Consider the following 13253-nt stretch of genomic DNA (forward strand, 5'->3'; position numbering starts at 1 on the left):
ACATATTTGGCCTGCAACTTTCTGTGCGACAAATTCAGACAGGAAAAATCAGTATAAATCCTTAGAAAATTATCCCCCAGTGTCTCCATCTGCTGGCGGTATTGAATAAGCATTGCTGCACTGGTGGGGTATGCATTAGACGAAAAAAAAGAAGAAAAAGAAGAATAATACGCCCAGAAAAGAGGCGAAAAGGAGAAAAACGTAAAAAAACTTGAAAAAAAAGTAAGAGGAAGAGAAGGGAAAAAAAGGTGGAAATGGGTTTAAAAGTGATTTCGGCGGAGAAATATATATATATATATATATATATATATATATATATATATATATATGCGCACACACACACATAGATATAAACGTATTCTCCGTTGAGATATTGCAGCCGCTGCTGTGTCCAGGCCCAGGAGCCTTAGCACTGTGCTGTGATGTCACTCAATACCACTGACATCACTAGGTGTAAACAACATCTCTCCTTTGCTGTGTATGTGACTATGGAGCTGTTTGGTGATGTCGTCTATTACGGCCTTCATAGAAGCAACAGGAGATTGTTGCATCCATCTTGAACCCTCAGAACTACAGTGCTATGATGTCACTCACTTCCACAGGCCTTGCAGAGTGTAAACAACAACAACCCAGCTTTGTTGTGTATGTAACCAAAGGGATTTGTGATGTCACCTAGAACCTTCACAGCAGCGACAGCTTTATGAGGAGCATCAGCACTGCTCTGCCTGAGCAGAACCATCACCGCCATAGGTTGTCAAATAACCCGGATTTAACCCACACAGGTAAGTCCAATGGGGTGCAGGCATGTCCTCTATGCTTACAGCTTCCCGTGGGTGTTGGTTTGATACCGTTTGGGGACAGCCAAGGAGGCATCTGCAGGCAACAAAGGTAGGTGTGTGCTTGTGTGTGTGTTTCCTATGCAGATCCTAAGCCCAGTGTCACATGCAAGTAGGAGGAGTAAGAAGGGTTCCTGGCAAATCCGGGTTATGGATTGCATTTAAAAAGGCCCCGTGGGAGTGCAATGGGCCCCTGTCTTGCTGCTTAGCAATAATGGTATGGGTTTAGGTTCTGCTGTGTGTACTGGTGGTTGACTGCCCCCCAGCCCAGAGTGTGCATGGAAAATTGTCTGGCAGCCTCCCTGACAGCAAGCAGTGATAGTGCCCATGAAGGGGACCTTGTTGGGCCCGCCCCTTTCACGGTTATCGCTTCTCGGCCTTTTGGCTAAGATCAAGTGTAGTATCTGTTCTTATCAGTTTAATATCTGATACGTCCCCTATCTGGGGACCATATATTAAATGGATTTTTGAGAACGGGGGCCGATTTCGAAGCTTGCTTCCGTCGCCCTATGCATTGACCCGATATGGCAGTATCTTCGGGTACAGTGCACCACCCCCTTACAGGGTTAAAAAGAAAGATTCCTACTTTCATTGCTACCTGCTTGCTGGCTAGCCAGCTAGCCAGCCCTGTGGGCCTTTCTGCTGCTGCAGCCAAAAAACAAAAGGTGGTGCTGCTGCTGCTTCTGCTGCTTCTGCTTCTGCTTGTGTCTGGCCCCTGTTGGAGCGTCCAGGCACAGGACTTCTGCTGCTGCTGACTAAATGGCCTCCTTAATTGGATCATTTGAGTAGCCAGCACACCTGTGCAGGTAGGGCATGACATGATAGGCAGCTGCCTTGATAGCGGGTGGGTGCTGAATGTTCCTAATTGACAAAATAAGATTAATGCTTATGAAGAAATATAAAATCTCATCCCTTCCCCAATATCGCGCCACACCCCTACCCCTTAATTCCCTGGTTGAACGTGATGGACATATGTCTTTTTTCGACCGTACTAACTATGTAACTATGTAACATAACATGGGGGGGGGGGGGGGGGGGGTCTCCTGGCTGTTCACACAGGTGTGTCATTGCTGTACATTGACCATGCATTGCTTCTGTGGTATTGCAAAGGCAAAGACAAATGCTTCCAGCCATCCATTGCACTAATGGATTGGTCATCAGCTGGCTGTCTATGTCCCGCATCAATATAGACCAAAGTACAGAGGGTTAGGCTATGCTATTGTGCACCTACCTGATGCATCAGAAGGTGCGAGGCCCTTGCTAAATTCTGTGCACAGACTTTGAGATCTATGCTTTAGACTGTATCTAAACCTGCTCCAACATGGACTGACATTCTGGCCTACTTTCAGCCGATGCGACTTGTCTGTCGCTGAACAGTCGCTTTTTATGTATTCAGCACCTATGTATAATGTTGTAAAAATGCTCTAGAAGCTAAAGTCGCAGAAATGTCACACATATTTGGCCTGCAACTTTCTGTGCGACAAATTCAGACAGGAAAAATCAGTATAAATCCTTAGAAAATTATCCCCCAGTGTCTCCATCTGCTGGCGGTATTGAATAAGCATTGCTGCACTGGTGGGGTATGCATTAGACGAAAAAAAAGAAGAAAAAGAAGAATAATACGCCCAGAAAAGAGGCGAAAAGGAGAAAAACGTAAAAAAACGTGAAAAAAAAGTAAGAGGAAGAGAAGGGAAAAAAAGGTGGAAATGGGTTTAAAAGTGATTTCGGCGGAGAAATATATATATATATATATATATATATATATATATATATATGCGCACACACACACATAGATATAAACGTATTCTCCGTTGAGATATTGCAGCCGCTGCTGTGTCCAGGCCCAGGAGCCTTAGCACTGTGCTGTGATGTCACTCAATACCACTGACATCACTAGGTGTAAACAACATCTCTCCTTTGCTGTGTATGTGACTATGGAGCTGTTTGGTGATGTCGTCTATTACGGCCTTCATAGAAGCAACAGGAGATTGTTGCATCCATCTTGAACCCTCAGAACTACAGTGCTATGATGTCACTCACTTCCACAGGCCTTGCAGAGTGTAAACAACAACAACCCAGCTTTGTTGTGTATGTAACCAAAGGGATTTGTGATGTCACCTAGAACCTTCACAGCAGCGACAGCTTTATGAGGAGCATCAGCACTGCTCTGCCTGAGCAGAACCATCACCGCCATAGGTTGTCAAATAACCCGGATTTAACCCACACAGGTAAGTCCAATGGGGTGCAGGCATGTCCTCTATGCTTACAGCTTCCCGTGGGTGTTGGTTTGATACCGTTTGGGGACAGCCAAGGAGGCATCTGCAGGCAACAAAGGTAGGTGTGTGCTTGTGTGTGTGTTTCCTATGCAGATCCTAAGCCCAGTGTCACATGCAAGTAGGAGGAGTAAGAAGGGTTCCTGGCAAATCCGGGTTATGGATTGCATTTAAAAAGGCCCCGTGGGAGTGCAATGGGCCCCTGTCTTGCTGCTTAGCAATAATGGTATGGGTTTAGGTTCTGCTGTGTGTACTGGTGGTTGACTGCCCCCCAGCCCAGAGTGTGCATGGAAAATTGTCTGGCAGCCTCCCTGACAGCAAGCAGTGATAGTGCCCATGAAGGGGACCTTGTTGGGCCCGCCCCTTTCACGGTTATCGCTTCTCGGCCTTTTGGCTAAGATCAAGTGTAGTATCTGTTCTTATCAGTTTAATATCTGATACGTCCCCTATCTGGGGACCATATATTAAATGGATTTTTGAGAACGGGGGCCGATTTCGAAGCTTGCTTCCGTCGCCCTATGCATTGACCCGATATGGCAGTATCTTCGGGTACAGTGCACCACCCCCTTACAGGGTTAAAAAGAAAGATTCCTACTTTCATTGCTACCTGCTTGCTGGCTAGCCAGCTAGCCAGCCAGCCCTGTGGGCCTTGCTGCTGCTGCAGCCAAAAAACAAAAGGTGGTGCTGCTGCTGCTTCTGCTGCTTCTGCTTCTGCTTGTGTCTGGCCCCTGTTGGAGCGTCCAGGCACAGGACTTCTGCTGCTGCTGACTAAATGGCCTCCTTAATTGGATCATTTGAGTAGCCAGCACACCTGTGCAGGTAGGGCATGACATGATAGGCAGCTGCCTTGATAGCGGGTGGGTGCTGAATGTTCCTAATTGACAAAATAAGATTAATGCTTATGAAGAAATATAAAATCTCATCCCTTCCCCAATATCGCGCCACACCCCTACCCCTTAATTCCCTGGTTGAACGTGATGGACATATGTCTTTTTTCGACCGTACTAACTATGTAACTATGTAACATAACATGGGGGGGGGGGGGTCTCCTGGCTGTTCACACAGGTGTGTCATTGCTGTACATTGACCATGCATTGCTTCTGTGGTATTGCAAAGGCAAAGACAAATGCTTCCAGCCATCCATTGCACTAATGGATTGGTCATCAGCTGGCTGTCTATGTCCCGCATCAATATAGACCAAAGTACAGAGGGTTAGGCTATGCTATTGTGCACCTACCTGATGCATCAGAAGGTGCGAGGCCCTTGCTAAATTCTGTGCACAGACTTTGAGATCTATGCTTTAGACTGTATCTAAACCTGCTCCAACATGGACTGACATTCTGGCCTACTTTCAGCCGATGCGACTTGTCTGTCGCTGAACAGTCGCTTTTTATGTATTCAGCACCTATGTATAATGTTGTAAAAATGCTCTAGAAGCTAAAGTCGCAGAAATGTCACACATATTTGGCCTGCAACTTTCTGTGCGACAAATTCAGACAGGAAAAATCAGTATAAATCCTTAGAAAATTATCCCCCAGTGTCTCCATCTGCTGGCGGTATTGAATAAGCATTGCTGCACTGATGGGGTATGCATTAGACGAAAAAAAAGAAGAAAAAGAAGAATAATACGCCCAGAAAAGAGGCGAAAAGGAGAAAAACGTAAAAAAACGTGAAAAAAAAGTAAGAGGAAGAGAAGGGAAAAAAAGGTGGAAATGGGTTTAAAAGTGATTTCGGCGGAGAAATATATATATATATATATATATATATATATATATATATATGCGCACACACACACATAGATATAAACGTATTCTCCGTTGAGATATTGCAGCCGCTGCTGTGTCCAGGCCCAGGAGCCTTAGCACTGTGCTGTGATGTCACTCAATACCACTGACATCACTAGGTGTAAACAACATCTCTCCTTTGCTGTGTATGTGACTATGGAGCTGTTTGGTGATGTCGTCTATTATGGCCTTCATAGAAGCAACAGGAGATTGTTGCATCCATCTTGAACCCTCAGAACTACAGTGCTATGATGTCACTCACTTCCACAGGCCTTGCAGAGTGTAAACAACAACAACCCAGCTTTGTTGTGTATGTAACCAAAGGGATTTGTGATGTCACCTAGAACCTTCACAGCAGCGACAGCTTTATGAGGAGCATCAGCACTGCTCTGCCTGAGCAGAACCATCACCGCCATAGGTTGTCAAATAACCCGGATTTAACCCACACAGGTAAGTCCAATGGGGTGCAGGCATGTCCTCTATGCTTACAGCTTCCCGTGGGTGTTGGTTTGATACCGTTTGGGGACAGCCAAGGAGGCATCTGCAGGCAACAAAGGTAGGTGTGTGCTTGTGTGTGTGTTTCCTATGCAGATCCTAAGCCCAGTGTCACATGCAAGTAGGAGGAGTAAGAAGGGTTCCTGGCAAATCCGGGTTATGGATTGCATTTAAAAAGGCCCCGTGGGAGTGCAATGGGCCCCTGTCTTGCTGCTTAGCAATAATGGTATGGGTTTAGGTTCTGCTGTGTGTACTGGTGGTTGACTGCCCCCCAGCCCAGAGTGTGCATGGAAAATTGTCTGGCAGCCTCCCTGACAGCAAGCAGTGATAGTGCCCATGAAGGGGACCTTGTTGGGCCCGCCCCTTTCACGGTTATCGCTTCTCGGCCTTTTGGCTAAGATCAAGTGTAGTATCTGTTCTTATCAGTTTAATATCTGATACGTCCCCTATCTGGGGACCATATATTAAATGGATTTTTGAGAACGGGGGCCGATTTCGAAGCTTGCTTCCGTCGCCCTATGCATTGACCCGATATGGCAGTATCTTCGGGTACAGTGCACCACCCCCTTACAGGGTTAAAAAGAAAGATTCCTACTTTCATTGCTACCTGCTTGCTGGCTAGCCAGCTAGCCAGCCCTGTGGGCCTTGCTGCTGCTGCAGCCAAAAAACAAAAGGTGGTGCTGCTGCTGCTTCTGCTGCTTCTGCTTCTGCTTGTGTCTGGCCCCTGTTGGAGCGTCCAGGCACAGGACTTCTGCTGCTGCTGACTAAATGGCCTCCTTAATTGGATCATTTGAGTAGCCAGCACACCTGTGCAGGTAGGGCATGACATGATAGGCAGCTGCCTTGATAGCGGGTGGGTGCTGAATGTTCCTAATTGACAAAATAAGATTAATGCTTATGAAGAAATATAAAATCTCATCCCTTCCCCAATATCGCGCCACACCCCTACCCCTTAATTCCCTGGTTGAACGTGATGGACATATGTCTTTTTTCGACCGTACTAACTATGTAACTATGTAACATAACATGGGGGGGGGGGGGGGGGTCTCCTGGCTGTTCACACAGGTGTGTCATTGCTGTACATTGACCATGCATTGCTTCTGTGGTATTGCAAAGGCAAAGACAAATGCTTCCAGCCATCCATTGCACTAATGGATTGGTCATCAGCTGGCTGTCTATGTCCCGCATCAATATAGACCAAAGTACAGAGGGTTAGGCTATGCTATTGTGCACCTACCTGATGCATCAGAAGGTGCGAGGCCCTTGCTAAATTCTGTGCACAGACTTTGAGATCTATGCTTTAGACTGTATCTAAACCTGCTCCAACATGGACTGACATTCTGGCCTACTTTCAGCCGATGCGACTTGTCTGTCGCTGAACAGTCGCTTTTTATGTATTCAGCACCTATGTATAATGTTGTAAAAATGCTCTAGAAGCTAAAGTCGCAGAAATGTCACACATATTTGGCCTGCAACTTTCTGTGCGACAAATTCAGACAGGAAAAATCAGTATAAATCCTTAGAAAATTATCCCCCAGTGTCTCCATCTGCTGGCGGTATTGAATAAGCATTGCTGCACTGATGGGGTATGCATTAGACGAAAAAAAAGAAGAAAAAGAAGAATAATACGCCCAGAAAAGAGGCGAAAAGGAGAAAAACGTAAAAAAACGTGAAAAAAAAGTAAGAGGAAGAGAAGGGAAAAAAAGGTGGAAATGGGTTTAAAAGTGATTTCGGCGGAGAAATATATATATATATATATATATATATATATATATATATGCGCACACACACACATAGATATAAACGTATTCTCCGTTGAGATATTGCAGCCGCTGCTGTGTCCAGGCCCAGGAGCCTTAGCACTGTGCTGTGATGTCACTCAATACCACTGACATCACTAGGTGTAAACAACATCTCTCCTTTGCTGTGTATGTGACTATGGAGCTGTTTGGTGATGTCGTCTATTACGGCCTTCATAGAAGCAACAGGAGATTGTTGCATCCATCTTGAACCCTCAGAACTACAGTGCTATGATGTCACTCACTTCCACAGGCCTTGCAGAGTGTAAACAACAACAACCCAGCTTTGTTGTGTATGTAACCAAAGGGATTTGTGATGTCACCTAGAACCTTCACAGCAGCGACAGCTTTATGAGGAGCATCAGCACTGCTCTGCCTGAGCAGAACCATCACCGCCATAGGTTGTCAAATAACCCGGATTTAACCCACACAGGTAAGTCCAATGGGGTGCAGGCATGTCCTCTATGCTTACAGCTTCCCGTGGGTGTTGGTTTGATACCGTTTGGGGACAGCCAAGGAGGCATCTGCAGGCAACAAAGGTAGGTGTGTGCTTGTGTGTGTGTTTCCTATGCAGATCCTAAGCCCAGTGTCACATGCAAGTAGGAGGAGTAAGAAGGGTTCCTGGCAAATCCGGGTTATGGATTGCATTTAAAAAGGCCCCGTGGGAGTGCAATGGGCCCCTGTCTTGCTGCTTAGCAATAATGGTATGGGTTTAGGTTCTGCTGTGTGTACTGGTGGTTGACTGCCCCCCAGCCCAGAGTGTGCATGGAAAATTGTCTGGCAGCCTCCCTGACAGCAAGCAGTGATAGTGCCCATGAAGGGGACCTTGTTGGGCCCGCCCCTTTCACGGTTATCGCTTCTCGGCCTTTTGGCTAAGATCAAGTGTAGTATCTGTTCTTATCAGTTTAATATCTGATACGTCCCCTATCTGGGGACCATATATTAAATGGATTTTTGAGAATGGGGGCCGATTTCGAAGCTTGCTTCCGTCGCCCTATGCATTGACCCGATATGGCAGTATCTTCGGGTACAGTGCACCACCCCCTTACAGGGTTAAAAAGAAAGATTCCTACTTTCATTGCTACCTGCTTGCTGGCTAGCCAGCTAGCCAGCCCTGTGGGCCTTGCTGCTGCTGCAGCCAAAAAACAAAAGGTGGTGCTGCTGCTGCTTCTGCTGCTTCTGCTTCTGCTTGTGTCTGGCCCCTGTTGGAGCGTCCAGGCACAGGACTTCTGCTGCTGCTGACTAAATGGCCTCCTTAATTGGATCATTTGAGTAGCCAGCACACCTGTGCAGGTAGGGCATGACATGATAGGCAGCTGCCTTGATAGCGGGTGGGTGCTGAATGTTCCTAATTGACAAAATAAGATTAATGCTTATGAAGAAATATAAAATCTCATCCCTTCCCCAATATCGCGCCACACCCCTACCCCTTAATTCCCTGGTTGAACGTGATGGACATATGTCTTTTTTCGACCGTACTAACTATGTAACTATGTAACATAACATGGGGGGGGGGGGGGGTCTCCTGGCTGTTCACACAGGTGTGTCATTGCTGTACATTGACCATGCATTGCTTCTGTGGTATTGCAAAGGCAAAGACAAATGCTTCCAGCCATCCATTGCACTAATGGATTGGTCATCAGCTGGCTGTCTATGTCCCGCATCAATATAGACCAAAGTACAGAGGGTTAGGCTATGCTATTGTGCACCTACCTGATGCATCAGAAGGTGCGAGGCCCTTGCTAAATTCTGTGCACAGACTTTGAGATCTATGCTTTAGACTGTATCTAAACCTGCTCCAACATGGACTGACATTCTGGCCTACTTTCAGCCGATGCGACTTGTCTGTCGCTGAACAGTCGCTTTTTATGTATTCAGCACCTATGTATAATGTTGTAAAAATGCTCTAGAAGCTAAAGTCGCAGAAATGTCACACATATTTGGCCTGCAACTTTCTGTGCGACAAATTCAGACAGGAAAAATCAGTATAAATCCTTAGAAAATTATCCCCCAGTGTCTCCATCTGCTGGCGGTATTGAATAAGCATTGCTGCACTGATGGGGTATGCATTAGACGAAAAAAAAGAAGAAAAAGAAGAATAATACGCCCAGAAAAGAGGCGAAAAGGAGAAAAACGTAAAAAAACGTGAAAAAAAAGTAAGAGGAAGAGAAGGGAAAAAAAGGTGGAAATGGGTTTAAAAGTGATTTCGGCGGAGAAATATATATATATATATATATATATATATATATATATGCGCACACACACACATAGATATAAACGTATTCTCCGTTGAGATATTGCAGCCGCTGCTGTGTCCAGGCCCAGGAGCCTTAGCACTGTGCTGTGATGTCACTCAATACCACTGACATCACTAGGTGTAAACAACATCTCTCCTTTGCTGTGTATGTGACTATGGAGCTGTTTGGTGATGTCGTCTATTATGGCCTTCATAGAAGCAACAGGAGATTGTTGCATCCATCTTGAACCCTCAGAACTACAGTGCTATGATGTCACTCACTTCCACAGGCCTTGCAGAGTGTAAACAACAACAACCCAGCTTTGTTGTGTATGTAACCAAAGGGATTTGTGATGTCACCTAGAACCTTCACAGCAGCGACAGCTTTATGAGGAGCATCAGCACTGCTCTGCCTGAGCAGAACCATCACCGCCATAGGTTGTCAAATAACCCGGATTTAACCCACACAGGTAAGTCCAATGGGGTGCAGGCATGTCCTCTATGCTTACAGCTTCCCGTGGGTGTTGGTTTGATACCGTTTGGGGACAGCCAAGGAGGCATCTGCAGGCAACAAAGGTAGGTGTGTGCTTGTGTGTGTGTTTCCTATGCAGATCCTAAGCCCAGTGTCACATGCAAGTAGGAGGAGTAAGAAGGGTTCCTGGCAAATCCGGGTTATGGATTGCATTTAAAAAGGCCCCGTGGGAGTGCAATGGGCCCCTGTCTTGCTGCTTAGCAATAATGGTATGGGTTTAGGTTCTGCTGTGTGTACTGGTGGTTGACTGCCCCCCAGCCCAGAGTGTGCATGGAAAATTGTCTGGCAGCCTCCCTGACAGCAAGCAGTGATAGTGCCCATGAAGGGGACCTTGTTGGGCCCGCCCCTTTCACGGTTATCGCTTCTCGGCCTTTTGGCTAAGATCAAGTGTAGTATCTGTTCTTATCAGTTTAATATCTGATACGTCCCCTATCTGGGGACCATATATTAAATGGATTTTTGAGAACGGGGGCCGATTTCGAAGCTTGCTTCCGTCGCCCTATGCATTGACCCGATATGGCAGTATCTTCGGGTACAGTGCACCACCCCCTTACAGGGTTAAAAAGAAAGATTCCTACTTTCATTGCTACCTGCTTGCTGGCTAGCCAGCTAGCCAGCCCTGTGGGCCTTGCTGCTGCTGCAGCCAAAAAACAAAAGGTGGTGCTGCTGCTGCTTCTGCTGCTTCTGCTTCTGCTTGTGTCTGGCCCCTGTTGGAGCGTCCAGGCACAGGACTTCTGCTGCTGCTGACTAAATGGCCTCCTTAATTGGATCATTTGAGTAGCCAGCACACCTGTGCAGGTAGGGCATGACATGATAGGCAGCTGCCTTGATAGCGGGTGGGTGCTGAATGTTCCTAATTGACAAAATAAGATTAATGCTTATGAAGAAATATAAAATCTCATCCCTTCCCCAATATCGCGCCACACCCCTACCCCTTAATTCCCTGGTTGAACGTGATGGACATATGTCTTTTTTCGACCGTACTAACTATGTAACTATGTAACATAACATGGGGGGGGGGGGGGGGTCTCCTGGCTGTTCACACAGGTGTGTCATTGCTGTACATTGACCATGCATTGCTTCTGTGGTATTGCAAAGGCAAAGACAAATGCTTCCAGCCATCCATTGCACTAATGGATTGGTCATCAGCTGGCTGTCTATGTCCCGCATCAATATAGACCAAAGTACAGAGGGTTAGGCTATGCTATTGTGCACCTACCTGATGCATCAGAAGGTGCGAGGCCCTTGCTAAATTCTGTGCACAGACTTTGAGATCTATGCTTTAGACTGTATCTAAACCTGCTCCAACATGGACTGACATTCTGGCCTACTTTCAGCCGATGCGACTTGTCTGTCGCTGAACAGTCGCTTTTTATGTATTCAGCACCTATGTATAATGTTGTAAAAATGCTCTAGAAGCTAAAGTCGCAGAAATGTCACACATATTTGGCCTGCAACTTTCTGTGCGACAAATTCAGACAGGAAAAATCAGTATAAATCCTTAGAAAATTATCCCCCAGTGTCTCCATCTGCTGGCGGTATTGAATAAGCATTGCTGCACTGATGGGGTATGCATTAGACGAAAAAAAAGAAGAAAAAGAAGAATAATACGCCCAGAAAAGAGGCGAAAAGGAGAAAAACGTAAAAAAACGTGAAAAAAAAGTAAGAGGAAGAGAAGGGAAAAAAAGGTGGAAATGGGTTTAAAAGTGATTTCGGCGGAGAAATATATATATATATATATATATATATATATATATATATATATGCGCACACACACACATAGATATAAACGTATTCTCCGTTGAGATATTGCAGCCGCTGCTGTGTCCAGGCCCAGGAGCCTTAGCACTGTGCTGTGATGTCACTCAATACCACTGACATCACTAGGTGTAAACAACATCTCTCCTTTGCTGTGTATGTGACTATGGAGCTGTTTGGTGATGTCGTCTATTACGGCCTTCATAGAAGCAACAGGAGATTGTTGCATCCATCTTGAACCCTCAGAACTACAGTGCTATGATGTCACTCACTTCCACAGGCCTTGCAGAGTGTAAACAACAACAACCCAGCTTTGTTGTGTATGTAACCAAAGGGATTTGTGATGTCACCTAGAACCTTCACAGCAGCGACAGCTTTATGAGGAGCATCAGCACTGCTCTGCCTGAGCAGAACCATCACCGCCATAGGTTGTCAAATAACCCGGATTTAACCCACACAGGTAAGTCCAATGGGGTGCAGGCATGTCCTCTATGCTTACAGCTTCCCGTGGGTGTTGGTTTGATACCGTTTGGGGACAGCCAAGGAGGCATCTGCAGGCAACAAAGGTAGGTGTGTGCTTGTGTGTGTGTTTCCTATGCAGATCCTAAGCCCAGTGTCACATGCAAGTAGGAGGAGTAAGAAGGGTTCCTGGCAAATCCGGGTTATGGATTGCATTTAAAAAGGCCCCGTGGGAGTGCAATGGGCCCCTGTCTTGCTGCTTAGCAATAATGGTATGGGTTTAGGTTCTGCTGTGTGTACTGGTGGTTGACTGCCCCCCAGCCCAGAGTGTGCATGGAAAATTGTCTGGCAGCCTCCCTGACAGCAAGCAGTGATAGTGCCCATGAAGGGGACCTTGTTGGGCCCGCCCCTTTCACGGTTATCGCTTCTCGGCCTTTTGGCTAAGATCAAGTGTAGTATCTGTTCTTATCAGTTTAATATCTGATACGTCCCCTATCTGGGGACCATATATTAAATGGATTTTTGAGAACGGGGGCCGATTTCGAAGCTTGCTTCCGTCGCCCTATGCATTGACCCGATATGGCAGTATCTTCGGGTACAGTGCACCACCCCCTTACAGGGTTAAAAAGAAAGATTCCTACTTTCATTGCTACCTGCTTGCTGGCTAGCCAGCTAGCCAGCCCTGTGGGCCTTGCTGCTGCTGCAGCCAAAAAACAAAAGGTGGTGCTGCTGCTGCTTCTGCTTCTGCTTGTGTCTGGCCCCTGTTGGAGCGTCCAGGCACAGGACTTCTGCTGCTGCTGACTAAATGGCCTCCTTAATTGGATCATTTGAGTAGCCAGCACACCTGTGCAGGTAGGGCATGACATGATAGGCAGCTGCCTTGATAGCGGGTGGGTGCTGAATGTTCCTAATTGACAAAATAAGATTAATGCTTATGAAGAAATATAAAATCTCATCCCTTCCCCAATATCGCGCCACACCCCTACCCCTTAATTCCCTGGTTGAACGTGATGGACATATGTCTTTTTTCGACCGTACTAACTATGTAACTATGTAACATAACATGGGGGGGGGGGGGGTC

The 13253-nt window shown here is 46.3% G+C and overlaps 6 non-coding genes across 6 annotated transcripts; all 6 read left to right on the forward strand.

Annotated features, from left to right (window-relative positions):
- Positions 1-1201: 1201 nt before the first annotated feature.
- On the forward strand, positions 1202-1392 carry LOC130316552 (U2 spliceosomal RNA). Its single transcript, XR_008863859.1, has one exon. It is a non-coding gene; the product is annotated as a U2 spliceosomal RNA (small nuclear RNA).
- Positions 1393-3483: 2091 nt separating this feature from the next.
- Positions 3484-3674, forward strand: LOC130316553 (U2 spliceosomal RNA). Its single transcript, XR_008863860.1, has one exon. It is a non-coding gene; the product is annotated as a U2 spliceosomal RNA (small nuclear RNA).
- Positions 3675-5762: 2088 nt separating this feature from the next.
- On the forward strand, positions 5763-5953 carry LOC130316554 (U2 spliceosomal RNA). The gene has a single exon (XR_008863861.1). It is a non-coding gene; the product is annotated as a U2 spliceosomal RNA (small nuclear RNA).
- A 2086-nt stretch (positions 5954-8039) lies between these two features.
- On the forward strand, positions 8040-8230 carry LOC130316543 (U2 spliceosomal RNA). The gene has a single exon (XR_008863851.1). It is a non-coding gene; the product is annotated as a U2 spliceosomal RNA (small nuclear RNA).
- A 2082-nt stretch (positions 8231-10312) lies between these two features.
- LOC130316556 (U2 spliceosomal RNA) lies at positions 10313-10503 on the forward strand. Its single transcript, XR_008863863.1, has one exon. It is a non-coding gene; the product is annotated as a U2 spliceosomal RNA (small nuclear RNA).
- Positions 10504-12592: 2089 nt separating this feature from the next.
- Positions 12593-12783, forward strand: LOC130316557 (U2 spliceosomal RNA). The gene has a single exon (XR_008863864.1). It is a non-coding gene; the product is annotated as a U2 spliceosomal RNA (small nuclear RNA).
- Positions 12784-13253: the final 470 nt, after the last annotated feature.

Source organism: Hyla sarda, unplaced genomic scaffold (genome assembly GCF_029499605.1).
Source record: "Hyla sarda isolate aHylSar1 unplaced genomic scaffold, aHylSar1.hap1 scaffold_1936, whole genome shotgun sequence".
Classification (NCBI taxonomy): domain Eukaryota; kingdom Metazoa; phylum Chordata; class Amphibia; order Anura; family Hylidae; genus Hyla; species Hyla sarda.